Source organism: Echeneis naucrates, chromosome 18, assembly GCF_900963305.1.
Source record: "Echeneis naucrates chromosome 18, fEcheNa1.1, whole genome shotgun sequence".
In the NCBI taxonomy this organism is placed as follows: domain Eukaryota; kingdom Metazoa; phylum Chordata; class Actinopteri; order Carangiformes; family Echeneidae; genus Echeneis; species Echeneis naucrates.
The window spans coordinates 15,313,722-15,340,216 of NC_042528.1; the positions used below are offsets into that span (position 1 = coordinate 15,313,722).

Sequence of the window (26,495 nt, forward strand, 5' to 3'; positions counted from 1 at the left end):
GCATTGTTGCGCTTTGCTACATCTGAACTAAAGATACAAATAAAATAATCTAAATTGGCTTTTATTTTGAAATGCTTGTATGGTGCGACTGCTCTTGTTCTTTCTGCTGCTCAAAGCATCAAGGAGTGGAAACGCAGTATAATGATAAAAATAAACAGTCTGTATTTTTTGGGAATTTTTAGTTCTGTCTCTGCATCAACACCATGAACCACAAAATTATCATTGCAATCAAGAGAAACAGTAATTTTGTGGTTGTTGCTGATCCACTGACCTCCTTGACCTCCTTAATTTTGTAACCTCTGCCATGAATGCAAGCTAAGCTTTGAGAAAAGGCCGCTTTAACAACATCAGAGAGCGCCGAATCCTAGCCACTAGACCACCAGGGAAAGATGCTGCCTCGATGCGGCCTCGTATAGTTCCATCATCATCTCCACAGTGTTGGCAATTACTGAAATTACTGCTCCATATTATCCTGCTTAGTCACTCAATGCCATGCTGATGATACCCTTCCTGTCACTGACCATATTGAAATCTTGAATTCAGAAATCCATCCCTAAGACTTCCCTCTCCTTTGTACAGCACAAATTTACTTTGAGGTAGTGTTGTGTTGCCTTTGTGCAAAATTACTGCCCGTAATAGGACAAATTTTCATAGTATGCTGAAGATCCCTCACCCTAAGTATCCACTAAGTCATGACATAGCTCACTTGGGAGAGTTTTAGACTGAAGATGTAAAGGCTCCTGGTTTTTGGCATCAGAGGTGGTCCCTGAGGGAGTTAAGTAGAGATGAAAGAAAAGCAGCAGGATTTGAAGAAAAGAAGTGGGATTTGAACCCACGCCTCCAGGGGAGACTGCAACCTGAACGCAGCGCCTTAGACTGCTCGGCCATTCTGACGATACACACCAATGAATTAACCGAAAAATTTGTTGAAAATTAGCCCATCAAAGTACACAATGAATAACTCATTAGATCGCATGGAGGCACAAAATTCGCACTTCCTCACACATGTGGAGTGTTTCACTGGTAAGATTCAGGTTCCACCGAGATTTGAATTCTGATCGCTGGATTCAGAGTCCAGAGTGCTAACCATTACACCATGGAACCCTGCTGGCATGTTCTCATGCAGATGTGAATGGACTTTTAGTCCTTTAAAAGCGTGGGCAGTCAAAGGTCGACCAAAATACCTTTGTCCCAAAACCTTACAGCAGTAGAGGTGAAAGAAAATCTGTCATTTCACACAGTGAAGGTTCCAATGTGAATAGATGGCAGGAGTCACGGTTGTTAGTCACATACAGGAGGGGATCATCTGCATAGCAGTGAAAATTTGTTCCAGTTTTGTTGTTGCTTCTGTCTGCAGAACTCAAAGGTATAAGCCATTTAAAAAAAATTAATAATGAATAAACAATTATCAAATAAAATGAACCGAATTCTATTGACTTTTAGGACATTTGATTTGGGTTGTTGTTGGTTCTTGTGAACTTTGTGATAATCCCTGCAGGTTAGATTTATGAAAGCTGCCATGTTTTTGATTTTGATGATGTTCCTTTTGGCAACGGTCTGTTCCCCTGAGGTTCGTCTGTGCTGCGCAGGGTGCCCCCGACGTGCGCTGACGTGCGTGCCTACTGCACCAACGAGGCCTGGAACCCAGAGTCAGTAAAAGAGTGAGATGGAGGAGAGCTGTCAGTGTTTCAGTATAAACATACATCATACAGCCCTGACCACTGTTGTATCCAGGCAGAGCTGACTGATTCTGACAATGGGACATTAAACTGGCCTAATGGACAAGGCGTCTGACTTTGGATCAAAAGACTGAGGGTTTGAGTCCCTTCGTGGTTGGGCAGTTATGTATTACAGGTTATACCATATTTAATGGTTCTGGTGAAACCAAAGTAGAGGAAAGGGGCAGTGCAACTGCTGTAACATCAACATGTAGTGGCAGTAATCAGCTTAAAAACAAAGATCGTCCCTGGGTGGGCTCGAACCAGCATCCTTTCTGTTAACAGCCGAACGCGCTGACCGATTGCGCCACAGAGACACATTGACTTTTTCATGTTCCAGTCTGCTGTTCCAGCTAGAATTATCCAAAATGTTGATTGAGCCAACTACTTGATTGAGCCCAGCTGTTGCCTTGCAGTCGTCAGGGGAGCTAACTCTTATTATATGGAGCTGTGTGAGGTTGGCTGGTTGTGTTATTGGCAGTATCTTGTAAAGTGAAGCAACAGTAACTTTGTGGCTCATGCTGTGCTGAGGAGAAGGGAAATTAGTGATTGACTGCTTTTCACAGGAGACAAACTTTGTTAAAGCAGCCTGTGTTTAAATCCCAGCAGTTCCTTGTAGGTGAAGTCAAATGTTGTTGAAATAAACTACTTTCGGGTTTTTATCAGCTGTAGGTCACAATGATCAATATTAAAAGAAATAAACACTTGAAATATGTCACTGTGTGTAACGATGTCATAAAATATATTATTTTTACTTTCTGAATGGAATAAAATGAAATAAATCAAATTATATTATTTCAGTGTAATGACATGCACCTGGAATGTCTTTCTTCAGTCTGTCGTTTTTCCTGAACCACAGAGGCTCTGAGCTGCTGCAGCAGGTGAAAAGACAAACTGTTTCATGAAGCCTCCTCTCTGCTCAGGGTTGGATCACTGTTTTGGGGGGAGTGGAGTTACTGTTATATGTAGTCACTAAATCAGAAGACAGAGGTTTCACCGAGACTTGAACTCGGATCACTGGATTCAAAGTCCAGAGTGCTAACCATTACACCATGGAACCACAGGACTGCTAGCTGATCTTTATCAAAGGCGCTGGCTCGAGGTTCCAGTGTCGAGGGATGTCATTGATGGAGCCAAACCGTCTCCACTTCTTATATGGTGAATGTGTGTTCTGTGTTTTTTTTTTTTTCTTTTGCAAGAAAATGTAAAATAAAATAAAACTTAAAAGTGAGCTGAAAGGAAAGGACCTGTTCTGTCTTAAGTGTTGATGATGACTTTTTGTGTGTGTGGGGGTGTTTTGTTTTGAATTTCTGATCTTTGTTGTCCATAAAGAAAGGCATTAACAAAGCCCCACCTGTCATGTCTCTATTCCCCACCAGTGGGGTGGAGCCCACACTTTAAGAACGGCAGCCCTATAAGCATTCAACAGCATTACTGAGTCACTGAGCACAGTGACAACTGTACACATTACTGGAGAAAGTGATAAATGACATTCAGCCACTGTGTTAGAACAGCAGAGGAGGGTTTCAATCCATCAACTTCTGTATTATGGGCCCAAAACACTTCTACTGCTCCACTCTGCTCATAGCAGGCTGTGCTGCAGTCTCTTCTGGATCTGTGGGTTCAAATCCTCTGTGCTGTGCTGTGACCCAGCTTCTTTGCCTGAGGGCCCTCTTAGGAAAGATCCTTACTGATGAATTTGTTTTGCTTTAATTCACATCTGTCCTCATCCTCAACTGATTCCTCAATTAAATGTTGGTAGAAAATGTTGGTTTGTTTGGCACCTTGACATTTCCGAAATAGCTTTTTATCTCTCATTAATTAAAAAAGACAGTCTTCTAAAGGATAAACCACAGGTACTAAAATCCAGGAATGAACCAGGGACTCTACCAACTGATCTGTTTCAGCACAGCAAACAGTGGAAAAGACTTCTCATTGTTGCTTCCATGGCCTGGAAGTGGAATTAAAGGTGAGAGGCGCCAACTCACCACCTTCAGATTATGAGACCGACACGCTGCCTGCTGCACCAACGAGGCCTGGAACCCAGAGTAAGTAAAAGAGGGAGATGGAGGAGAGCTGTCAGTGATTCAGTATAAACATACATCATACAGCCCTGACCACTGTTGTATCCAGGCAGAGCTGACTGCTGCTTTTCATGGAGAGCAGCTGAGTTTTACATTCCAGAAAATTGAACCCAGGCCTCCCGCCTGGCAGGCGAGAATTCTACAGATGAACCACCAATGATGACTGACCACCACAACACCATCAAAAGCCTTGAACACTTGTTGACGCTTTGTTTTTTTTTAGAAACATGACAGCTAACCCTAAGCTGATCACAGAGAGTCTCTTGAACGGCTCTTTAATATGAACGATGGGAACCAAGTCACACTTTCAGGCCCCCCTCCTTTTTTAATTAGTGCCTCTGGTCCCTTTGTGCCATCAAATAAAATTTTGAAAAGGATAACAAAAGTAAGACACAAAAGGTGAACTGTGATGGCAGGAATCATGGTGTGAACACAGTCGTGCAACTCTTCAGGGAAATACACAGAACAGTCTGTCTTTTCTGGACATGTTTGGTGTGTAGCACAACACAACTACACAGCTCAGCTACTTGTTGACTGACAAAAACAACAGCAAGCCATATCTGAGGCTCTAACTCAGATATGCTACAGTTATTCCTTTCTGCATAACTGATTTTCTTTGGGGTTGTCCTGTTCAGAAATTCAGTAAAAAATTATGATGATTTGCTATTTTAAATTTGTACAGATCAGCTACAACAACACAACCCTAATCCCTAATCACTGCAGTTAACAGTCCTCTCACCATATGCTAACGGACCTCATGAATTTAAGAGGATCGTTGTCTGTTCCTGATGGACTAAATGTGTTCTTCATTACAAACCATTACCAAGACCATTGAAACCGCCCGAACAAAGTAGGCAGGCAGCTGTGGGAGTGGTTTCATTCAGGTATAAGATAAATTCAGGTAAAAGCCTGAAAGAGAGTCCATTGGACACGACTGGGAAGTGGCTGCAAAGACTCTTGAGGAGAAGATCCTAAGTGAGGTAAAAATGAAAGCTTAATGTGACTTAGTCAATTCAATTGCTGTCTTTTTCCACTTTCAGTGTTAATTGACAAAAACAACAATAAGTCTTGGAGCCATGTTTTCTTCAGATCTAACTCGGATCACTCCAATCAGAGACACTCATTGTCTTTGTGTCTCATGTCTTTGTGCATAAGTGCTTCTCTTTGGGGTTGTCCTGGATGGAAATTGGACAAAAAAAATGAGGAATGCAATTCTGTCTTTTATTCAATCACCAGGACAACAAGTTTTATAATTTTATCAATTGGGGGTTAAGAAAGTAGTCTGAAAGTCACAAATGTTACCTTAACTTGAGCACTGACTTGACTGTTGAATTCAGTAAGTGCTACTTGTTGAAGCAGTGCTGACTGACAAAGACAACAACTTCTTCTTAGAATGCAACAATGATCATTTCAAATAAAAAGACGGAAGACTTCCTTTTGTACAAGTGCTTCTCTTTGGGGCTGTCCTGGATGGAATTTGGACAAAAATTAATACATTTCTTCAGCTGAATTAGTGCATTTGTCACCAACGTTTCCCCAACTGGAGCACAGACTTCTGTTCTGAGAGCAGTAAGTGCTATTTTTGGGGTAGTGTTTTGGCGATTTCAGAAGTCAATCACAAGTCAGCAAGTTTTATCAATGATATGGAGGGTGGAGGGTTAAGAAAGTAGTTAGAAAGTCACAAATGTTACCTTAAAGGGCGTATTGCAGGTTAAGGACCACATTGAATCAATGTTTAAAAAAATAATATAGGAAATGTTTTGATAAAGTGTCTCATACGGATAATATCCGTATATTTGCTGCACACAAACAGGACAGACGGTCTTTTGTCCCTCAGCTGGAAAGTGAAGGAGGTAAAATGTCCACAGCAGAAGTCCTGCGGGGTTTTGTCACCGACAGACTCGCCGCCGCCTCCCGGGAGATCTTAGCGGCCGTGGACAGAATGGTAGCCGGATATGAGGAGGAGGCTTCGGGCTTCAGGCAGGAGATCGACCGGCAGAGGAGCCAGCTGGAGCTGCTGCAGCCCCGAGTCCTGATCCACAAAACGGGTCGGTTGTTTTTATGAGTGAGAAAGGCTGAGGACTGTATTTGGCAGATGTAGAATGAAGCAGCTGGAGGAATAACTGTGTTCATATTGTAGCTAATAAAGAGGATTCATTATTGAATCGTTTCCTCCAGATGTTCAGCAGCTGATGGTGAAAAAAGAGGTTCCTACTGAGTTCACCTCCAGTCCGGATCCGGAGGATTCCGAGAGTCCAGTCCTTAAACAGGAACAGGAGGAGGACCAGGTACCAGGACTGGAGGAGACCAGGAACCCTGTGAGGCCGTTTCAGGTGAAGAGTGAGGATGAAGAGATGAATGAACCGGCCAGGAGCTGTGATCCACAGAGTCCTCTTCAACCAGATCCAGATCCAGAGAAAGAGGTCTCAGACTCCTCTGATACTGAAATCAGTGAAGATTATCATGAAACCAGAGTGGCCCAGTTAGATGTGAAAATACATGAAGGTGATGCAAATGTTAGAAAATGTGACAGCAATGAAAAACCCATCAGCTGCTCTGAGTGTGGGGAAACGTTTAAAAAAAAGTGGGATCTGAAGATTCACAGTGTAGTCCACACAGGAGAGAGACTGTTCTGCTGTGATGTTTGTGGGAAAAATTTTTTGCAGAAGGCCAATCTTAGGTTTCACATGGTAGTTCACTCAGAAGAGAGACACTTCAGCTGTGATATTTGTGGGAAAAGGTTTAAACGAAAGAGAAGCTTAGACATGCACATGACGGTCCATACAGGAGAGAGACCCTTCAGCTGTGATGTTTGTGGGAAAAGGTTTAAACAACAGAACGTCCTTAAAGCACACATGGTAGTCCACACAGAAGAGAAACCCTTCAGCTGTGATATTTGTGGGAAAAGGTTTAAACTACAGAACGCCCTTAAAGCACACATGGTAGTCCACACAGGAGAGAGACCCTTCAGCTGTGATGTTTGTGGGAAAAGGTTTAAACGACAGAAAATCCTTAAAGAACACATGGTAGTCCACACAGGAGAGAGACCCTTCAGCTGTGATGTTTGTGGGAAAAGGTTTAAACTACAGAATATCCTTAAAGCACACATGGTAGTCCACACAGAAGAGAGACCCTTCAGCTGTGATGTTTGTGGGAAAAGGTTTAAACTACAGAACGCCCTTAAATCACACATGGTAGTCCACACAGAAGAGAAACCCTTCAGCTGTGATATTTGTGGCAAAAAATTTAAACTAAGGCGAAACCTGAAATTTCACATGGAGGTCCATACAGAGTGGAAACCGTTTGGTTGTGACAAATGTTAAGAAGAGAAAGACCGAAGCAGGTGACTGCAGGATCTTTGCTGGTTGACCAAAAGTAAACTGTAACATGTTTGGTAATTTGTTTTTACTTTTGCTTTGTTGTTTTTTGTCCTGACTCAAACACAAATGAGTATTTCAATAAAACGAATTTCAATAAGAATTTCAATAAAACGCATAAAAAATGTTGACTTTTGTTCTGCTAATTCATCTTTATAGAAACATGTTTGGTTTTTTTTGTTTTTTTTTTATTTGCAATCAGAAATAATGTGACAATTTGTTGTATTATGCCTAAAATATGCTGTGATATGAAAATAATATAACTGAAAATGGATTAAACCTGTAAGTTACTCACTTTATCAGAACTAAACTGTGATCCATTATAGTTTTGTGAAAACGAATTAAATTTGAGCATTATTTTCTAAATCATCGCTCAAAGTGAGACCTATGCTGTCGGTCTATCAACATATTTTCTACTTATTGTGACATACTTTGCTATAAAGTTCTAACAATATTTGTCACTCTGTGATGCTGTTTTCTATGTATTCCATGAATGTTTTCAGATTTTATCATTCATAACAGACTCTGGCTGGCAGAAATGAGATCCACAGGTCACAGTAAGGTCACAGGGATGCTCTGGTACCGAAGAGAGCTCATAAAAATATCACTTGAGCAGAAAACAGGAACCAAAGGAATGTCAAAAAAAAAAAAAATCTGCATCAGTGAAACATTCATTCATACTTGAGGACATCAAGTATCTTGTGACACCCATGAATATGTGCTCACACTATACAGTTTAGCTGTTTCAGTTTTGATGTGTTTATTGTGACAGCAGAGCCGTTTTTCAGTTAATTTTGGATATTTGGAGTCAATCCCTGATTTTCGCAACAAGGGGGCATCACCTCTGTAGTCAGTTGGTTTGACGAGGCTGCTATTCAACTCTCACCATCAGTGCAACACATTGCCTGTTGCCTGTCTCATCATTTTTCCGTTCTTTGGAGAACAGATTTAATCTGTCTACAAACCTGAAGCCAGGGTCTGTTCCATGAACACGACATGCTGACGTTCGCACAGTTGTGCTGTCCTTTTCCTCGACTTTGGTTTCAGAACCATGAAATATTGTTTGAGAGTTTGTCACCGAAGTGGAAAAGATCCTTCTCGACGACAGTGTTGCACTTTGCCTACATCTGAGCTAAAGATACAAATAAAATAATCTAAATCGGCTTTTATTTTGAAATGCTTGTGTGGTGCGACAGCTCCTGTTCTTTCTGTAGCTCAAAGCGTTAAGGAGTTCAAACACAGCAAAACATGTTAAATGATAAAAATAAAGATTTGAAGAAGGAATGAAAATAAAAGTGATGAACTGTGGATGGCGGCCTGCTGTTGATCTGACTGAACAACGATGCAAAAACCTTTAACTTGTTGTGTCTCCGTCTTGTATGGCACACAATTTAACTTTTCTGTTTCCTCATCAGAGACTGGCAGCTGGGCACACATGCCAGGATGGCCGAGTGGTGTAAGGTGCAAGACTCAAGGTTAACTCCTTCCTGTGCTAAAGGCCGTTCTTGTCTCTGAATAGAGACGTGGGTTCAAATCCCCCTCCTGACAAAGAAAGCACTTTGCAAAGTTTGTGGTGAAGGAAGGAAGAGGAAGTGAAGTCACACACCACATGATGTTTCTCTTTCCTGCTCCTTGTTAGTATAGTGGACAGTATCTCTGCCTGTCACACAGAAGACTGAGTTTAATATATAGAAAACCTAAAGTAGGATTTTATTCCATAACAGCAGGACAAAGTGTGTCATTAATCTTTTGGATTCTACAGACTGAGTTCATGTTCAGGAGCTTTACATTTAAATAAACACTGCAAGATCATACTGTAGAGTGCAAAGCTTGGCAGTGGTGGGATTTGAACCCACACCTCTGAAGAGACTGGAGCCTAAATCCAGCGCCTTGGACCGCTCGGCCACACTACCACATGTCCTGCCTAGCTTGCCTGCAATAATGCCACATGTTTCTGACCCCTGAAAGTTCCATCGAAATGTTTGGAGCAGAGAATGGCAGAAAGATGTCCTTGAAACGTCCTGGACACACAAACAATCAGCGTGCAGCATCCAACCTCACAAACTCTCAAGTCCAGCTTCTTTGTATCTTGGTGTATAGTGATGGGATGGTTCTATATTCCCACAGAACATCCCTGGGAACCCGGACACACACCTTCTCCAAATCAAATCTTCCATGTGTCGACTAAAGCTCCAGTGGATGAGACAAAGCACTTCACGGCAATGGAAACGCCGGGGATTGAACGCGGGGCCTCATACATGCAAAGCATGCGCTCTACCACTGAGCTACATGGTCCTTTGACCATAAAGAGGAATCTCTCCTGTGTCCCAAACACCGCACCACCCCAGGAACTGCATGTTCACTGCTGGCACTCACCTTTATGTGGAAACCTCTCTTCCTTTCCAGGGCCAGTCCGTCCCTTTTCCTCATGATCCATAATTAAAAAAGAATGCTCAGGGAATGTCTTTAAAAGGACCCACAAGAGCTGCTGAAACCTGGGATTGAAACAGGGATCTTTAAACCTTCAATCTAACGCTCTCCCAAATGAACTATTTCAGCACAGCACACAGTGGAAACGACTTCTCATTATTGCTTCCATGATCTGGAAGTGGAACTAAAGGTGTGTCCCTCTCACCGGCCTTGATAATGATAACTGAGCACCAGTGAGTACTGTCATCCTCTTAGATGAGTCTGAACAACAGCACTCAGCTGTGTCTCTCCCCAAATGGGAAACTTGGTCCATAAAAGGACGTAAACGTTGTTGGCAGGATTCCAACCTGCGCGGGGAGACCCCAATGGATTTCTAGTCCATCGCCTTAACCACTCGGCCACAACAACCATGCACAGCAATGCTCCTGTGACTCAGCATTTTCCAGCCTGGATAGTTTTCTACTCAAAGGACAGGGCACCTTCTTGTTGTGAGGAAGCACAGCTTTCAACCTTTGTGGAAGTGACACACAATTGTGAGGAGCACAAGCGTTGACTGACACGGACATGGTTTTAGAGACAGACTGCAGAGAAATTGGCAGCACTGATGCTGAGCTGCTTAAAGTGTCTGTCTTATAAACAGGACATCCTGCATCCAAACCCCAGCAGTGCTTCACTCTCAGTGGAGTTCCTGCTCATCACTTCCTGTATTACAGCTTTTACTTGCAGTTTCTGGACAAGGCAAAGTGGTTGTTGCTGTGTTGAGCAGATGGAAATGTGGTGATTGGCCACTTTTCACAGATGACAAACTTTGGGAAGAGTCATGATGGTCAGGCAGTGACATTGGCAACGCAATACTCAGGGCACGTGAAAAAAGCTCGTGAAAAAAGTACCCATTTAAAATCAATATGATACCAAATATGATATAGGAGGAATATCCAATGATTAAAATTAATTATTAAGTTGTTGTGATGGTTCAGAAATTAAATAAAATCGGCCCCCTTGTCCGGCCACAGCAACCGTTTAGCTGTCTTTCCATCTTCCATCTTACATAAATAAAAAAATAAAACGTCACTCACTGTTGAAATAGAAAAAAACTTCATTTATAATGAGTTATAGTTTTCAATAAAATAATTGGATTCTATATTCAATTTCTAAAACCTAACAAATATAACCATATAAAACAGCCAAATGACAACATTAATGACGTTTTAAATGACAGGAAACGTCATGTTACCATGACAGCAAAGAGTTAGGGGGGAAGCCCGGCAGCAATTTCCAACGTTATGGGAGTTCTATGTTCGTCAGTCAGGCTACCCAACTCGTCCAGAATGATGAATAAAGGGTGCTCCCTGAGCCTGTTGACACATTGGGAGTGAGAACATGTTGGAAAAACATGTGGCATGCTGCAGCCCATCACTGCAGATCAGCAGGTCTGACTGAAAACAAACTGTAAAGTATGAACCACAGCACTGCTGGGGTTTGAATGCTTAGGGTGCGAGAGGTCGTGGATTCAAATCCCGAATTAGTGCTTGTATCATTTTGCCAATATCAGTTGCTGACCATCATGACTCTTACCAAAGTTTGTCTTCTGGGCAAAGCAGTCAATCACGAAATTTCTGTCTACGCAACAACCATTAAATTACTATTTCTCTTCAGTGGAGTAGGAACTCCACTGAGAGTGAAGCACTGCTGGGGTTTGAACGCAGGATGTCCTGTTTACAAGGCAGACACTTTAAGCAGCTAGATTTGAACTCGGATCGCTGGATTCAGAGTCCAGAGTGCTAACCATTACACCATGGAGCCAGGCAGGTGTGTGTGTTCATGTGGATGTGAAAGGAATTTTAGTCTTTTAAAAAGGCAAAAGTCAACCAAAATACCTTTGTTTGCAGAAACTCAGAGTAGCTCAGTTGGTAGAGCATCAGACTTTTAATCTGATCTTAATCTTGATAATGAAAACTGAGCACCAGTTAGTGCTCTGATCCTCTTAGATGAGTCCTAACAACATCACTCAGCTCTCCAATATTTTAATGCCGTGCCAATTACAGACATTCTCCAACATGGTCTGTAGCTCTCTAAGTGGGAAACTTGGTCCATGAAAACAACCAACCGTTGTTGACAGGATTTGAGTGTGACGTATCCATCTGTGTCGCGTGGGGCATCAATGAAAGGCAGGAAATGCCTTTGATCTCCAGTGACGTCACACAGTCTCGTTGTGGAGTTATTAGTTGTTGATTCTGCAAAAATGTGGTGCGGTGAAATGGTCCATAGAAGTCTAATATCACCGAAACATGTTAACCAGACAGTGTTCAAGGATTTGAGGTTTAAACCACTAAAATCTCATTATTAACTAAAGCTGTGTCTGTTATATCTGTAACATTTAACATTATGCAGAAGGCACTGCTGGGATTTGAACCCAGGATCTCCTGTTTACAAGACAGGCGCTTTGACCAGCTAAGCCACAGCACCACTCTGATGTACATGTATATACAGAGGATCTGGTAATGGAAGTGTAATGTGTATACTGCAGCTGAGGTTGTTGTTGTGGTTTGTTTTAATGTAGGAGTGCAGCGTTTGGATGCTCCAATCAATTGTCAATTGAGATTGAGGTAGTGATTTAATCATTTTACTCCTGGAGATACTTTCACTATATATAATCATACTGTGCAAATAAAGATCAGTATATGCATCACGGTACCACTTTGGGTTTGTTTAGAGAACATGTGCTGACGGCTGGGGAATTAGCTCAAATGGTACCCATGACCTTGGCGTTATCAGCGCCACACTCGAACCATTGCCGTTAGCTGTGTATGAGGGAGCTGAGCTGACCATTCAGTGTGTAGTGGGTTCGAGTTTTGTTCGCAGGGTAGTGTGGCAGAGCGGTCCAAGGTGCTGGATTAAGGCCCCAGTCTCTTCGGAGGCGTGGGTTCGAATCCCACCGCTGCCAGTTTGTTTCTTGTCAATGAAAACTAATCAGCTAATTCGGGCATTTTTTGTCTCCCTGTGAACAAAAGTTACAGAAGCCAGTGAAAGACGATACCAACACCAGGTGGGCTGAAATGAGAAACATCACAGTCAACCAGAGTTCGTGGGTTCATGTAGGTTTGGCAGGGGACACCCAAATTTGAACTGAATGGTGAACTGAATGGTGAACAGAACATCCTGCATTAGTGGGCTCAGCCAGCTGAAATAGCTCAGCTGGGAGAGCGTTAGACTGAAGATCTAAAGGTCCCTGGTTTAATCCTGGGTTTCGGTTTTTTTGACCTACCTTTCCAATATTCTCCCTCCTCTTTCAACCACACCATGAAATATTGTGAGTTTGGATGCGTCACGCTGACTGGTTGTGTGTCCAAAAGGCTGTCAAACACATCTTTCTTCCATTTTCTCCTCCAAACATTTGTACACAGTTTTGAGATTTCCCATAATGTCATATGTGTGTCATTTTTGCAGTGAAGTATTTCATTAAATGTAAAACTGGAGTGTTGCAAAGATGCTGTGTCATCGAATCCCATATGGACCAATGAACGTCTACCACTGATCTACATCCTCTTTGGGTTCGAATCCCACTTCTGACAGAAATGTCTTTTCTTTCACCTCTACTGCTGTTAGTTGTGTTTGGGGACAAAGTTGTTTTATGTATATAATATGTATTACATAACAACTAATTACACTTGGATGAATTAAAATTTTATTTTTTTACTTTAACAGTAAGTGAAAACACGAAGAACAAGTGTGCATGTGGAGACATCCTCTTCCTCTGTGTCCTGGACACTAAAAAGCAGATGAAGCAAAATAGGTGAGAACAGATGATGTTCAGTTGTTGAAATTTCTTTATTTGGACGATATGCTTTGATCATAATCATGGACCAGCAAAGATGGTGACAGATAGAACATCATGTTATGTCAGCACCACAAAAGTAGTACAAAGAAGTACCAAGATATACAGAGGATCTGAAAATATTGCAAAGTGGCTGACTATCATGACTCCTAGCAAAGTTTGTCTCCTGTGAAAAGCAGTCAATCACCAATATCCCTTCTCCTCAGCACAGCATGAGCCACAAAATTAACATTGCTCTTGCTTCCGTTGCCAAGATACTGCAACTAGCAACCAGACAGCAAACCTCACACAGCTCCATAGTATTACAGTTAGCACCCCTATCGGCTGAAAGGCAACAGATGGGCTCATCCGGGATTTGAACCTCCATTGATGATGGCTTTTTATAGAGGTTGTGCACACGTGCAACTCAACGTGAACATGAACCAACTAAGATCAGCTGTTCTGGAACCGGATACTCAGATTTTCAAAGAGAAATTGGCAGTACTGATGCTGAGCTGCTTAAAGTGTCTGTCTTGTAAACAGGACATCCTGCATTCATACTCCAGCAGTGCTTCGCTCTCAGTGGAGTTCCTCCTCATCACCTCAACTAAGCAGAAAGTCATCTCTGCAGTTGTTCTCTGAAACGTCTGTATCTGTATCGTAGAAGAAGTAAACATTTTACATTTTCTTGCAAAAGAAAAAAAAAACACAGAAGCACACATTCACCATATAAGAAGTGGAGACGGTTTGGCAGCTAAGCCAACTTTGTCCATAAACACACCTTGCTGCAGTAGAGGTGAAAGAAATGCACTTTCTGTCAGAAGTGGGATTTGAACCCACACCTCCAGGGGAGATTGCGACCTGAACGCAGTGCCTTAGACCGCTCAGCCATTCTGACAACAAAAGCTTGCAAATGAGCCGAAAAATTTGTCAAAAAACAATCAATCTGACAATCAATCTGTCTTTTTCTTTTGTCCTCAGTAAAATAAACTACATTTAAAAGCTTCACAATGTGAACAAGCTTCCAATGACAACCGTCCCAAGTAAAGTCTCCATATTGTTCAACTTTTGCCCAAATGATTCAGTTGTGGAACTAATTTTCACTCCTATGCCGATGATCCCCTCCAACGAGACAACCACCTTTTGTTACTCAGTGTGATTCAACTTTTTTAAGATTTGGCAATATATATGAATGAATCTGATTTAATTTGAATCTGTGATTTTTGTTTTGGTGGCCATCAGAATTTATAATGAAACTAGTTGTGCTAACTCAGGCGTGGCTGGATTTGTGAAGTAATGTCAAATCTGTAAATATTAGTCAAAGAAGACAAGAAGACAAATGTCTCCCTTCGATAGCTCAGTTGATAGAGCGGAGGACTGTAGAGGCTTACAGCTGAAATCCTTAGGTGATTCTGTGATGTCGCAAAGGTTCTAATGACATCACAGAGATCAAAGGCTCCTCCCATTTTTTTGTCATGACCTCCACAGTAGAGTGCACTCTGTTAATGAAGCTCAAAAGACAAACATGGTCCTGCCAGATAACTTTGAGTTCTGCAGACAGAAGGAACACAAAACTGGAATTATTTGGACTGAACTGGATTTGAAACCTTCACTGTTGGACTTTGGAGAAGTGGGTGATGAACATCCAGCACGAATTTAGACAGTCATACAGTGGTAGTGTGGCCGAGCGGTCCAAGGCGCTGGATTAAGGCTCCAGTCTCTTCGGAGGCGTGGGTTCGAATCCCACCACTGCCACTTTGTTTCTTGTAAATGGAAACCAATCCACTAAGTCAGGCACTTTTCATCTCCCTGCGAACAAAAGTTACAGTGACAGACGATACCAACACCAGCTGGGCTGAAATGAGAAACATCACAGTCAGCCTTTTCAGACCCAGGTAGGTTTGGAGGTCTACCAGGTCCAATTCTCTCCAGATGTCCCCAAACACACGCTTCCCCTCCAGGTTTGTCATCTCCAGTATAATTCCCTTGATGGACTCTGGGAAAAAGAGTTGGAAGCTGTGCTGGGAGCTTTGCTGTGCATGGTTGTTGTGGCCGAGTGGTTAAGGCGATGGACTAGAAATCCGTTGGGGTTTCCCCGCCCAGGTTCAAATCCTGCCAACAACGGTTGGTTGTTTTTTCCGGTTTGGGAAGCCTTTCAATGTCGCTCCAGTTGTGCTTCTGAGCAAGCTATTAGCTTTTAAAACTAAATTTATTTTTAAGTCACAAGAGCATCTGAATCTCCAAAGAAATAACGATACAAAAATAACTATACTAAATAAATAAGACAAAATAAATTAATTGACCATTAACTGTTATTTTTATTTTTTTCCAAAATAAGCTTTTCCTCTGGAGCCACAGGTTGCCGACCCCGGCCCTAATCTAAGTGATTTCCATGTATTCTTCATTGTGAGACGATGTTAAGGAGGGAATTAATGTTATGTAAATATAATGATACATTATATCATCTATATTAATTTACATTATCTGAAATTTTTTGTCAGGCTTCCTCTCTTGCCTTGTTTGCAGAAACACTGTTGCAGTGTTGCTATTCTCGTTCTTGCGTCCATGGCCTGGAAGTGGAACTAAAGGTGTGTCCCTATCACCGACCTTGATAATGAAAACTGAGCACCAGTCAGTGCGCTGATCCTCTAAGATGAGTCCTAACAACATGAATCAGCTGTCCCATATTTTAATGCCGTGCATATTACAGATATTCTCTAACCTGCTCTGGAGCTCTCTCACTGGGAAACTTGGTCAAAAATGACTAGCCGTTGTTGGCAGGATTCGAACCTACGCAGGAAAACCCCAATGGATTTCAAGTCCATCGCCTTAACCACTCGGCCACAACAACCATTAGCTGCATAGGTTTCTTAAATAAATAAAGTAACAAAAGTAATCATAAACAGCCCTTCAAAAAGGGGGACCAGAGGGTGTGTGCTAACGACAGGCTCATCACACACCGGCATGAAGCTGGCCCCCCAACCCCCCAAAAAATTCAGAGAAACAGTCTGAGGAGGGGTTCCAGGTCAGTATCTGGAGGATTTTGCAGATGATGTGCTCCTTTCGGCACCATCAGCCTGAGAACAACAGCACTCATTGGTTCGGTTCACAGAAGAGTGTGAAGCAGCAGTGGAGCAGTGGAAGAGTGCTGGGCCCAAAACCCACCTCTGCTGAGGCAGTGATGCAAATAACAAACTACATTGAGCAATGTTTACTGCCTTTACTGCCACTACATGTTGATGTTACCACAGCTGTGCTGTCCCTTTCCTCTACACCTCCACTGATGTGATTAAATTTTCCATTAACTGTTGGTCGAAATTTACTACATAGCTTTTCATCTCTCATTTCAGCATTGAACCCGGGGCCTCATACATGCAAAGCATGCACCTTACCGCTCAGCTACATCCCCTGCTTGGTGGGCAGCTTTAGCTAACCAGATGGCTGCTGAGCTCCTGTGACAGCATCTGTCTGATGAAACCTTTTGGATGAGATGAGGCCGTTGATAATGCTGCCTGTCCTGCTGAATTTAGGTCACCTGCACTTTTGGAAACAGTCAGAGCTCCAGACACAATAACTGATTGTAAAACTAAAGAAAAATACTTTAAACATGAGCTCTGTGTCACATTCATGCAGCTTGTGTACAAACAGACACCTGAAACACCTCCTGTGTGGAGAGTGGAGTGTGTCTTTGGATGAAAGATACACTGTTTGGTTCTGAGCTGATCATTAATAATCAATCAATGAATGTCATGCCATGTTGCAATCATAAATGCCTTAATTCTTGTCTCCTGTGAAAAGTGGTCAATCACCAAATTTCCTTCTGCTAAACACAAAATTACAGTTTCTCTTGTTCACAGACTGCAGGTAAAAGCTGTAGTACAGGAAGTGTCCTGGGTTGAAATCCCAGTCGAGCCCATAATGTCTTGTGGCCAACAGAAGTGCCTCACTCTCATGACTCTTACCAAAGTTTGTCTCCTATGAAAAGGCACTCACCAATTTCCTTCTGCTAAACACAGGACCGTGCAACAACATTAACATCTTCTCTTGTCTACTGCAGCCAGGGCTTCAAAGCCTCGGTCTTCTGATCCAAAGTCAAACACCTTGTCCTTTGGGCCATGTGGGGTCTGAGTGTCGCCCATTTTAATGTCCTGTTGTCAGTTTGTTGTCTGTTCTTGTCATATTTCATTTCTTGAAAACCCAGAGGTGGATGATGGAAACCATCCTTTGCTAAGGCAGTGATGCAAATAACAAACAATGTGCTACATTGTACCTTTTCACAAAGCATAGCTTGCAGTTGCAGTAAAGTTGGTGATAATCCATGCTAATCCATTGTGCTCTGCACATGTGGGTTCGAATCCCATCCTCGTCAGTGTTCATCGTTCCTCGTTGGAAAAAAAATGAAAGATCTGACAACAGTTTTGAAAGCAGATACAGTCCATCCAACTTTGAATTAACCTTAAAGAGGTTTCAAGGATATTTAGAGAATGTTCAAGAAGGACCAACATGGACAGGCAGGATTCAAACCCCCTACACACTGAATGGTCTGCAGCTCAGCTGCCTCATACACAGCTAACTGCAATGGTGAGAGTGTGGTGCTGATAACGCCAAGGTCATGGGCTCAATCCCAATACTGACCACATGCAGCATCTCAGAACATGATACCTTTCACTCTGTCTGTATGAAACCCCATAGACTTCAACACACTTTGACTTGACTTTCCAACCAGTGAAGCCGGTAGACTGCAGGTGGAAGTCTCAGTACTTTTTAAAACATGCACAATAAAAATAAAACAAAATAATTAAAACCAATTTAAAGAAAAGTCAGACCGAACCTGAATGCTCCATCTGGACTCAGGTTCTGATTGGACCTCAGCTGATGTTAATCAGTGTAATCAGAGCAGAGAGCAGCTCCGGTATGAAACCAGAATCATTGATCCCCCACGCAACACAGATGCATACGTCACACTCTCTCATGTTTGCTTCAAATGGTGAGCTCAGCACCACAAAAGTAGTACAAAGAAGTACCAAGATGTACAGAGGATATGAAAATATTGCAAAGTAAGTGGCTGACCATCATCTAACCCTCCTACCAAAGTTTGTCTCCTGTGAAAAGCAGTCAATCACCAATATCCCTTCTCCTCAGCACAGCATGAGCCACAAAACTACCATTGCTCTTGCTTCAGTTGCCAAGATACTGTAACTAACAACCAGACAGCAAACCTCACACAGCTCCATAGTGTAACAGTTAGCACCCTTATTGACTGAAAGGCAACAGATGGGCTCGTCCGGGATTTGAACCCGGGACCTCTCGCACCCTAAGCAAGAATCATACCCCTAGACCAACGAGCCATGTGGGCTGGGGAGGTCATGACAAAAAAGTGGGAGGAGTCTTTGATCCCTTTGATGTCATTCGAACCTTTGTGACATCACAGAATCAGCATCTCCTTTTGAACGTTTGTGGGTTGTTTTTTTTTTTTTATTAACCTCATTATTTACACACAGCACATTCAGGACATTAATGTGACAGTTTATTATATGCTAAAGAAACGATGGTCAGCCACGTACGTTGGGGGTATTTTCAGATCCAAAATACATCCCTGTACATCAGAGTGGTGCTGTGGCTTAGTTGGTCAAAGCGCCTGTCTAGTAAACAGGAGATCCTGGGTTCAAATCCCAGCAGTGCCTCATTGATAAAATTTAAGGCTGTTGAACTCATGTAAGTTCTGTTAAAAAGACACAGCACTCTCTCTGACCAGTCAGTTAACTGTCACAGTCTCTTTGGAGCAGCCTGAAGTTTTGTGGAAGAGGTGAAACCAAACCAGATACTATCCAGCAAAAACAGCTGAGCAGAGTGCTGTGGATTTGAGCCGGTAACAGGCTTTGATGTCATTAGAACATTTGTGACATCACAGAATCAGTATTCAGGGGTGCGGTCTAAGGTCGCAGTCTCTCCTGGAGGTGCGAATTCAAATCCCACTTCTGACAGAAACTGCTTTTCTTTTCTCGACTGCTGTAAGATGTGTTTGGGGACAAAGTTTTGACCACCCACACTTCAGGCAGGCTATCAGGCAGTCTTTACTGTAAGGCCACTTTCAGACTGCTCAAATGGTAGAGCGCTCGCTTAGCATGTAGAATTAGAATTATCCTCAACATCTCAAAAGTTAGGTTAGCTCAGCTGGTTGGAGCGTGGTGCTAATAACACCACAGTCATGGATTTGATCCCCATTCTGAGATAAATGACATTCTCCATGTTTTCCTGTAAATCAGTGCTTCAGAAATGTTGAAATGGAAACATAAATCTTACTGAGTGTTATTTTCCCGTTTGTTTTTACTTTTTCTATGATACAGATACAGACGGTTTCAGAGAACAACTGCAGAGAAACTGGCAGTACTGATGCTGAGCTGCTTAAAGTGTCTGTTTTGTCAACAGGACATCCTGCGTTCAAACCCCAGCAGTGCTTCACTCTCAGTGGAGTTCCTGCTCATCACTGAAACAAACTGATGAAAACCATCACTTCCTGTATTACAGCTTTTATCTGCAATATCTGGACAAGAGAAACAGAAATTTTGTGGTTGTTGCTGTTTTTAGCAGAAGGCGATTGATCATTGGCTGGAACTCATATCAATCAGATCAACTGTTTGGAAGGCAGCTATGCTTACCACTATACCACCATTGTATAAGGTTCAAACTCACAGTCCTTTTTTAATGAAACTGGTTATGGGAACTCACATGTGGCTGGATTTATGACCGAACATTATCCACACTTTAAATGAATCAAAGTAAACTAATTCTTTGTCTTTGATCTCTGTGATGTCATTAGAACCTTTGTGACATCACAGAATCAGCATCTCCTTTGATGGTTACTGATGGAACAGGAAAAGGTCAGATCCTGATATAATCTTGTGAATCCACAAGTATGCCTTTCTTTGTTTGTGTACCAACAGCCTGAGCTCTGGTTCTGACTTTGTTTTGATGAACCTCATTATTTACACACAGCTCATTCAGGACATTAATGTGACAGTTTATTTTATGCTAAAGAAAATCCTCTGTTATTTGTCACAGTGGACTTGGCTCATCATATTTTGCTGACTAACTGGTATTGGAGTTGTAAACTTCTTATTGTACAGCAGTTTTCCTTACTGCTAAGGAAAACTGCTGGGAGTTAAAACAAGCAAGGTTAATACTGAAGTATGTTTTCAAGACTGAAGATCTTCCCTCTTCAGCTAGTGTATCTTCAGTATGGCATTGTGACTACTACTTTTCACACTTTAAGAACGGCGGCCCTATAAGCATCCAACAGCATCACTGAGTCAGGAGCAGCACAGTGACAACTACACATTCATGGAGAAAGTGACATTCTTTCTGTGTTGAACTGTGTTGACGTATGTATGAACCACAGCACTGCTGGGGTTTGAATGCTTACGGGGCAAGAGGTCGGGAGTTCAAATCCCCGACGAGTGCTTGTATCATTTTGCCAATATCAGTTGCTGACCATCATGACTCTTACCAAAGTTTGTCTCCTGGGCAAAGCGGTCAATCACCAAATTTCTGTCTACGCAACAACCATTAAATTACTATTTCTCCTCAGTGGAGCAGGAACTCCACTGAAAGTGAACCACTGGTGGGGTTTGAATGCAGGATGTCCTGTTTACAAGGCAAAAGTCGACCAAAATACCTTTGTCCCCAAACACACCTCACAGCCGGAGAGTTGAAAGAAAAGTGGTTTGTGACAGGAACTGAGAAGCCTGAGTAGCTCAGTCGGTAGAGCATCAGACTTTTAATCTGAGGGTCCAGGGTTCAAGTCCCTGTTCAGGCGATGCTCTTTATGTAAAGATGATTGATGTAATGTTGTTGTGATTTGGCACTATACAAATAAATCTGATTTAATTGGTGGAGCGGCAGTGGAGCATTGTTACGGTTGTAATGATGCCATTTTCAAATATAACCAACCATAGATCGCGAACAGCTAGCTGTTTCTAAAAGTTTGTTAGCAGAGGATTGTTTTGATTCATCAACCTCAAGGTTATGGGCCCATAACCGCACTACACCACTCTGCTGTAAACTCTGCTGTAAGCTGCTTTGAAGAATTTCCAAAATCACATGTGATTCCAATGTGTAAAATGCAGTTGAGGTTGATGGTAAAGTGGCTTGTTTTAATGTAGGTTAATGGGAAAATGGGAAAGACCCTTATTGACACCATTGTTTCCCTTTGCTACATCTGAGATAAAAATACAAATAAAATAATCTAAATTGACTTTTATTTTGAAATTCTTGTGTGGTGACTGTTCTTGTTCTTTCTGCAGCTCAGACGGAAAGCTGTGTCCAAATGTTTGGAGCGGAGAATTTCAAAAAGATGTCCTTGAAGCATCCTGGACACACAACCAGTCAGCGTGCAGCATCCAACCTCACAAACTCTCAAACAATATTTCATGGTTCTGGTGAAACCAAAGTCGAGGAAAGGGGCAGTGCAACTGCTGTAACATCAACATGTAGTGGCAGTAAAGGCAGTAAACTCTGATCAGTGTAGTTTGTTATTTGCATCACTGCCTGAGCAGAGGATGGTTTCCATCATCCACCTCTGGGTTTTGGGCCCAGCACTCTTCCACTGCTCCACTGCTGCTTCACACTCTGCTGTGAACCGAACCAATGAGTGCTGTCGTTCTCAGGCTGATGGTGCCGAAAGGAGCACATCATCTGCAAAATCCTCCAGATACTGACCTGGAACCCCTCCTCACCACGGCTTCCCAAAATCCTGTCCATGAGCATCTCTAACAGAATTGGACAGAAAGCACAGCCCTGCTAGACGCCAACACCCGGAGCTTACTGTCAGATCGACAAAGCCCCTCAGGGAATCGAAATCCCAGTCTTCCACCGCAAGGGGTGAAGACAAAGATCGTCCCTGGGTGGGCTCGAACCACCATCCTTTCGGTTAACAGCCGAACACGCTGACCGATTGCGCCACAGAGACATGATGACCAGTTCCTGTTACACATTACTGGAGAAAGTGATAAATGACATTCTCCATGTTTTCCTGTTAATCAATGCTGCTTAAAATCTCCTGACATCTTCCAGCTAGATGATGAGACATTCACTGTGTTAGAATAGCCGAAGATGGTTTTGATCCATCGACCTCTGGGTTATTGCCCAGCACGCTTCAGTGAACTGGATTTATTTCCTTTCCTGGATTTACTTCATCATTTCAGTGACTCTGTGGATTCAGCTGACAAATGCAAAATACAACCAACATTTAAACAATGACGTGTTGAAACAAAACTTTATTGATTCCACTTTGCAGAAAGAAGAACACAGTGACGCATTGACTGAACAGGACTTTACCTTTTCCAGATCCCTTCCTTCATCCTGATGAATGTTGAAGCAAAGAGATATTTAGGACTCATGTTCATGTTCCTGTCGCCCCATCTGATTGATCTGTTTTTCTCCTGAAAGAACAAAGTCAGAGAGCCAAAGCCAGAACAAAGTCAAAGGGCACTTCCCAAGCTGGATTTTCCAGATCTCCAGATCTCCTCCACAGAAGGTGGATGTGATCTCAGGTCATGGCCAACACTGACCTCTGGTGCTTGATGCTGCCTTCATCCTGATGAATGTTGAAGCCATGAAATATTACAAGATCAGATGATAAACTAACAACAGCACATTAAAATGGGCCACGTGCAGAGATCACATAGACTGTAACTGCACGCTAGTGGTCCATTAGAATAATGAACGTGGGTAGAAGATAAGATCTGTCTTCTGCTCTATAAGACATTACTGGGACAAGATTCCATCGCCTTTGAAATGATTCAGTTGCCTTTGAAGTGACTGTGATGTCATTGGCTCCCCATAATTCCATGTAAATACCAGCTGGCAGTCACATCACAGTACATGCACAGGAGGACTACAGCGAAGCACACTGACAAACACAAACATCATGCCAAAGAGGATGAAGATCACACATGGAGGCCAAAATAACGGCAACACAGCAGAAGAAGGCCTGCTGAGGGAAAATGAAATGATAAAAAAACCAACCTGTGATCTTGATGATGATGATTTGTTTACTTCGTGCGTCAAATCTTAAAAAAAAAAAACAACAATCCATCAATGACGGAGAATTCTCGGTTAATGCAAGCCCTGGTGGATTTGGCCATGTGGAATTTGTTTGGGCATGTTGTTGTTTTTCACAGATTTGAGTTTAAATGGAGGAGAGTTTAGCTTAAGCAAGTTTTGCAATTTAAAAATGAAGAAGTCTAAATTTATCAACTCCCTTCCCTTTCCTGCACTGTTGTTATGTTGTCTCTGTCTCCACCTTAAAGTTTACTGTCTGATAAATGTGCTATGCAACATGACAACGGGCTCGTCCGGGATTTGAACCTGGGACCTCTCACGCCCGAAGTGAGAATCATACCCCTAGACCAACGAGCCTGGTACAGCAGGAGGTTTATGGAATTTAAAATGTTCTGAGGGGGAGAACTTTTCGGTCATCAAAAATCTCACACAGAGCATTGATCATACACTACAACATTTGGTGCCCACACTCCCTGGTGGTCTAGTGGCTAGGATTCGGCGCTCTCACTGCCGCGGCCGCGGTCAGGGAAAATGTCTTTACTGAAAAATACAGGTGATTGACCCCAGAACATAAATATGTCATCATGCACCTGGGGGGTATTTCAGGGAGGAGTTCCAACGAACTTTGAGTCTATCCCTGAACTCTGAGTTGACTTACTCTGAGATGAGAAACTCTAAGTATCTGGTTCCAGAACAGCTGATCTTAGTTGGTTCAATCAACTCTTGAGTATGGTCACCTTGAGTTGCGCACATGCACAACCTCTATAAAAGCCATCATCAATGGAGTCCCGTCACTGTTTCCAATCATCGTTACTGCAGCAGGCAGCACTCTATGGTGGAGGTCATGAGAAAAAGTGGGAGGAGTTTAAATGTTTAAATCGTTTAAATGTTGGTTGTATTTTGCATTTGTCAGCTGAATCCACAGTCAGTGAATTGATGAAGTAAATCCAGGAAAGGAAATAAATCCAGTTCACGGAAGCGTGCTGGGCCCATAACCCAGAGGTCAATGGATCAAAACCATCCTCTGCTATCCTAACACACTGAATGTCTCATCATCTAGCTGGAAGATGTCAGGAGATTTTAAGCAGCAGGGTGTTGGCGTCCAGCAGGGCTGTGCTTTCTGTCCAATTCTGTTAGTGATGTTCATGGACAGGATTTTGGGAAGCCGTGGTGAGGAGGGGTTCCAGGTCAGTATCTGGAGGATTTTGCAGATGATGTGCTCCTTTCGGCACCATCAGCCTGAGAACGACAGCACTCATTGGTTTGGTTTCCATCCACAGTTCATCACTTGTATTTTAATTCCTTCTTCAAATCTTCATTTTTATCATTCAGTATGTTTTGCTGTGTTTGAACTCCTGAACGCTTTGATCTACAGAAAGAGGACATGACCTGACTGTGTGTCACATAAATGTATGAAACCAATCTGTTAAAGTGACGCTGAAATGAATCCTTGTAACATTAATTGTTCAGCAGCATGACTTGTCATGATACTGAGCTTGTGTCCTGTTTGGGGGTCACCACAGAGGAGGAGCTAGTGAGGACAGGCAGCATTATCAATGGCCTCATCCCATCCCATCTTTTTTTTCTACAACATCTGACTTTAGCAACAAGGGAGACATGAAGACTGTGCAGTTCAGTGACTGGTCAGAGAGAGTGCTGTGTCCTTGTATCCTGTATTTTGGATCTGAAAATACCCTCAACATACGTGGCTGACCATCATGAGTCTGAACAAGGTTTCTTTAGCATATAATAAACTGTCACATTAATGTCCTGAATGTGCTGTGTGTAAATAATGAGGTTCATCAAAACAAAGTCAGAACCAGAGCTCAGGCTGTTGGTACACAAACAAAGAAAGGCATACTTGTGGATTCACAAGATTATATCAGGATCTGACTTTTTCCTGTTCCATCAGTAACCATCAAAGGAGATGCTGATTCTGTGATGTCACAAAGGTTCTAATGACATCACAGAGATCAAAGGCTCCTCCCATTTTTTCTCATGACCTCCACAGTAGACCGCACTCTGTTAATGAAGCTCAAAAGACAATCATGGTCCTGCCAGATACCTTTGAGTTCTGCAGACAGAAGCAACAACAAAACTGGAACAATTTGGACTGAACTGGATTTGAAACCTTCACTGTTGGACTTTGGAGAAGTGGGTGGTGAACATCCAGCATGAATTTAAACAGTCATATAGTGGTAGTGTGGCCGAGCGGTCCAAGGCGCTGGATTAAGGCTCCAGTCTCTTCGGAGGCATGGGTTCGAATCCCGCCACTGCCAGTTTGCCAAGTTGTGCGCTGTGTGGTATGACCTTGAACCGAGCAGCTACCATCACTTTGAGTTTCCAAAGTGGGGACTGAGTTCAAGATACAAATAAAAGAATCCAAATGCACTTTCTTCTTGAAATGGTGCAGCTGCACTTGTTCTTTCTGGAAAAAAAAGTAAAGGAGGTGAAACGCAGCGAAACATATTTAATGATAAAAATAAAGATTTGAAGAAGGTATGAAAATAAAAGTGCTGAACTGTGGATGGCAGCCTGCTGTTGGTCTGACTGAAGATGTTCTGTGGCTTAGCTGCTCACAGGGCCTGTTTCTGGAAAAAGGAAATCCTGGGATCAAATCACTACACCTCCACTGATGTGATTAAATTTTCAATTCCTCAATTAACTCCTTAATTAAAATCCACTACATCCTAAGCAGGGTCAGGCCTGATTAGTAGTTGTACGGGAGACCGCCTGGCAATACCAGGTGCTGTAAGCTTTTTCACTTAGAGGACAGTGCTGCTCTAATGTGACAAACCAAAACAGCATTTTATCATTTATTTTGAGCATGTTTGGACTTTTGGACACAGTACTGATCACATCAAAATCTGAAATTGCCTTCTACTATCGTATAAATTTGACAATGTGAGAGAAAACAAAGAGGAAATACAGTTTAAAGAAAGACAAATGAGTGACTGAACATACTGAAGAAGGTAGCAAGTCACTTGAAAGTAATACAGAGCCAAAGCAG

The 26,495-nt window shown here is 42.4% G+C and overlaps 15 non-coding genes across 15 annotated transcripts; 5 read left to right on the forward strand and 10 right to left on the reverse strand.

Annotated features, from left to right (window-relative positions):
• Window positions 1-1,032: 1,032 nt before the first annotated feature.
• trnaq-cug (transfer RNA glutamine (anticodon CUG)) lies at window positions 1,033-1,104 on the reverse strand. The gene has a single exon. It is a non-coding gene; the product is annotated as a tRNA-Gln (tRNA).
• A 1,602-nt stretch (window positions 1,105-2,706) lies between these two features.
• trnaq-uug (transfer RNA glutamine (anticodon UUG)) lies at window positions 2,707-2,778 on the reverse strand. Its single transcript has one exon. It is a non-coding gene; the product is annotated as a tRNA-Gln (tRNA).
• A 6,232-nt stretch (window positions 2,779-9,010) lies between these two features.
• On the reverse strand, window positions 9,011-9,092 carry trnal-uag (transfer RNA leucine (anticodon UAG)). Its single transcript has one exon. It is a non-coding gene; the product is annotated as a tRNA-Leu (tRNA).
• An 843-nt stretch (window positions 9,093-9,935) lies between these two features.
• trnas-aga (transfer RNA serine (anticodon AGA)) lies at window positions 9,936-10,017 on the reverse strand. The gene has a single exon. It is a non-coding gene; the product is annotated as a tRNA-Ser (tRNA).
• A 1,984-nt stretch (window positions 10,018-12,001) lies between these two features.
• trnat-ugu (transfer RNA threonine (anticodon UGU)) lies at window positions 12,002-12,075 on the reverse strand. The gene has a single exon. It is a non-coding gene; the product is annotated as a tRNA-Thr (tRNA).
• Window positions 12,076-14,238: 2,163 nt separating this feature from the next.
• trnal-cag (transfer RNA leucine (anticodon CAG)) lies at window positions 14,239-14,321 on the reverse strand. Its single transcript has one exon. It is a non-coding gene; the product is annotated as a tRNA-Leu (tRNA).
• A 775-nt stretch (window positions 14,322-15,096) lies between these two features.
• On the forward strand, window positions 15,097-15,178 carry trnal-aag (transfer RNA leucine (anticodon AAG)). The gene has a single exon. It is a non-coding gene; the product is annotated as a tRNA-Leu (tRNA).
• Window positions 15,179-15,465: 287 nt separating this feature from the next.
• On the forward strand, window positions 15,466-15,547 carry trnas-aga (transfer RNA serine (anticodon AGA)). Its single transcript has one exon. It is a non-coding gene; the product is annotated as a tRNA-Ser (tRNA).
• A 645-nt stretch (window positions 15,548-16,192) lies between these two features.
• Window positions 16,193-16,274, reverse strand: trnas-uga (transfer RNA serine (anticodon UGA)). Its single transcript has one exon. It is a non-coding gene; the product is annotated as a tRNA-Ser (tRNA).
• A 2,425-nt stretch (window positions 16,275-18,699) lies between these two features.
• On the reverse strand, window positions 18,700-18,771 carry trnap-agg (transfer RNA proline (anticodon AGG)). The gene has a single exon. It is a non-coding gene; the product is annotated as a tRNA-Pro (tRNA).
• A 262-nt stretch (window positions 18,772-19,033) lies between these two features.
• trnat-agu (transfer RNA threonine (anticodon AGU)) lies at window positions 19,034-19,107 on the forward strand. The gene has a single exon. It is a non-coding gene; the product is annotated as a tRNA-Thr (tRNA).
• A 2,059-nt stretch (window positions 19,108-21,166) lies between these two features.
• On the forward strand, window positions 21,167-21,239 carry trnak-uuu (transfer RNA lysine (anticodon UUU)). Its single transcript has one exon. It is a non-coding gene; the product is annotated as a tRNA-Lys (tRNA).
• Window positions 21,240-22,317: 1,078 nt separating this feature from the next.
• Window positions 22,318-22,391, reverse strand: trnan-guu (transfer RNA asparagine (anticodon GUU)). Its single transcript has one exon. It is a non-coding gene; the product is annotated as a tRNA-Asn (tRNA).
• Window positions 22,392-23,770: 1,379 nt separating this feature from the next.
• Window positions 23,771-23,842, reverse strand: trnap-cgg (transfer RNA proline (anticodon CGG)). The gene has a single exon. It is a non-coding gene; the product is annotated as a tRNA-Pro (tRNA).
• A 1,840-nt stretch (window positions 23,843-25,682) lies between these two features.
• trnal-aag (transfer RNA leucine (anticodon AAG)) lies at window positions 25,683-25,764 on the forward strand. The gene has a single exon. It is a non-coding gene; the product is annotated as a tRNA-Leu (tRNA).
• The last annotated feature ends 731 nt before the right edge of the window (window positions 25,765-26,495 follow it).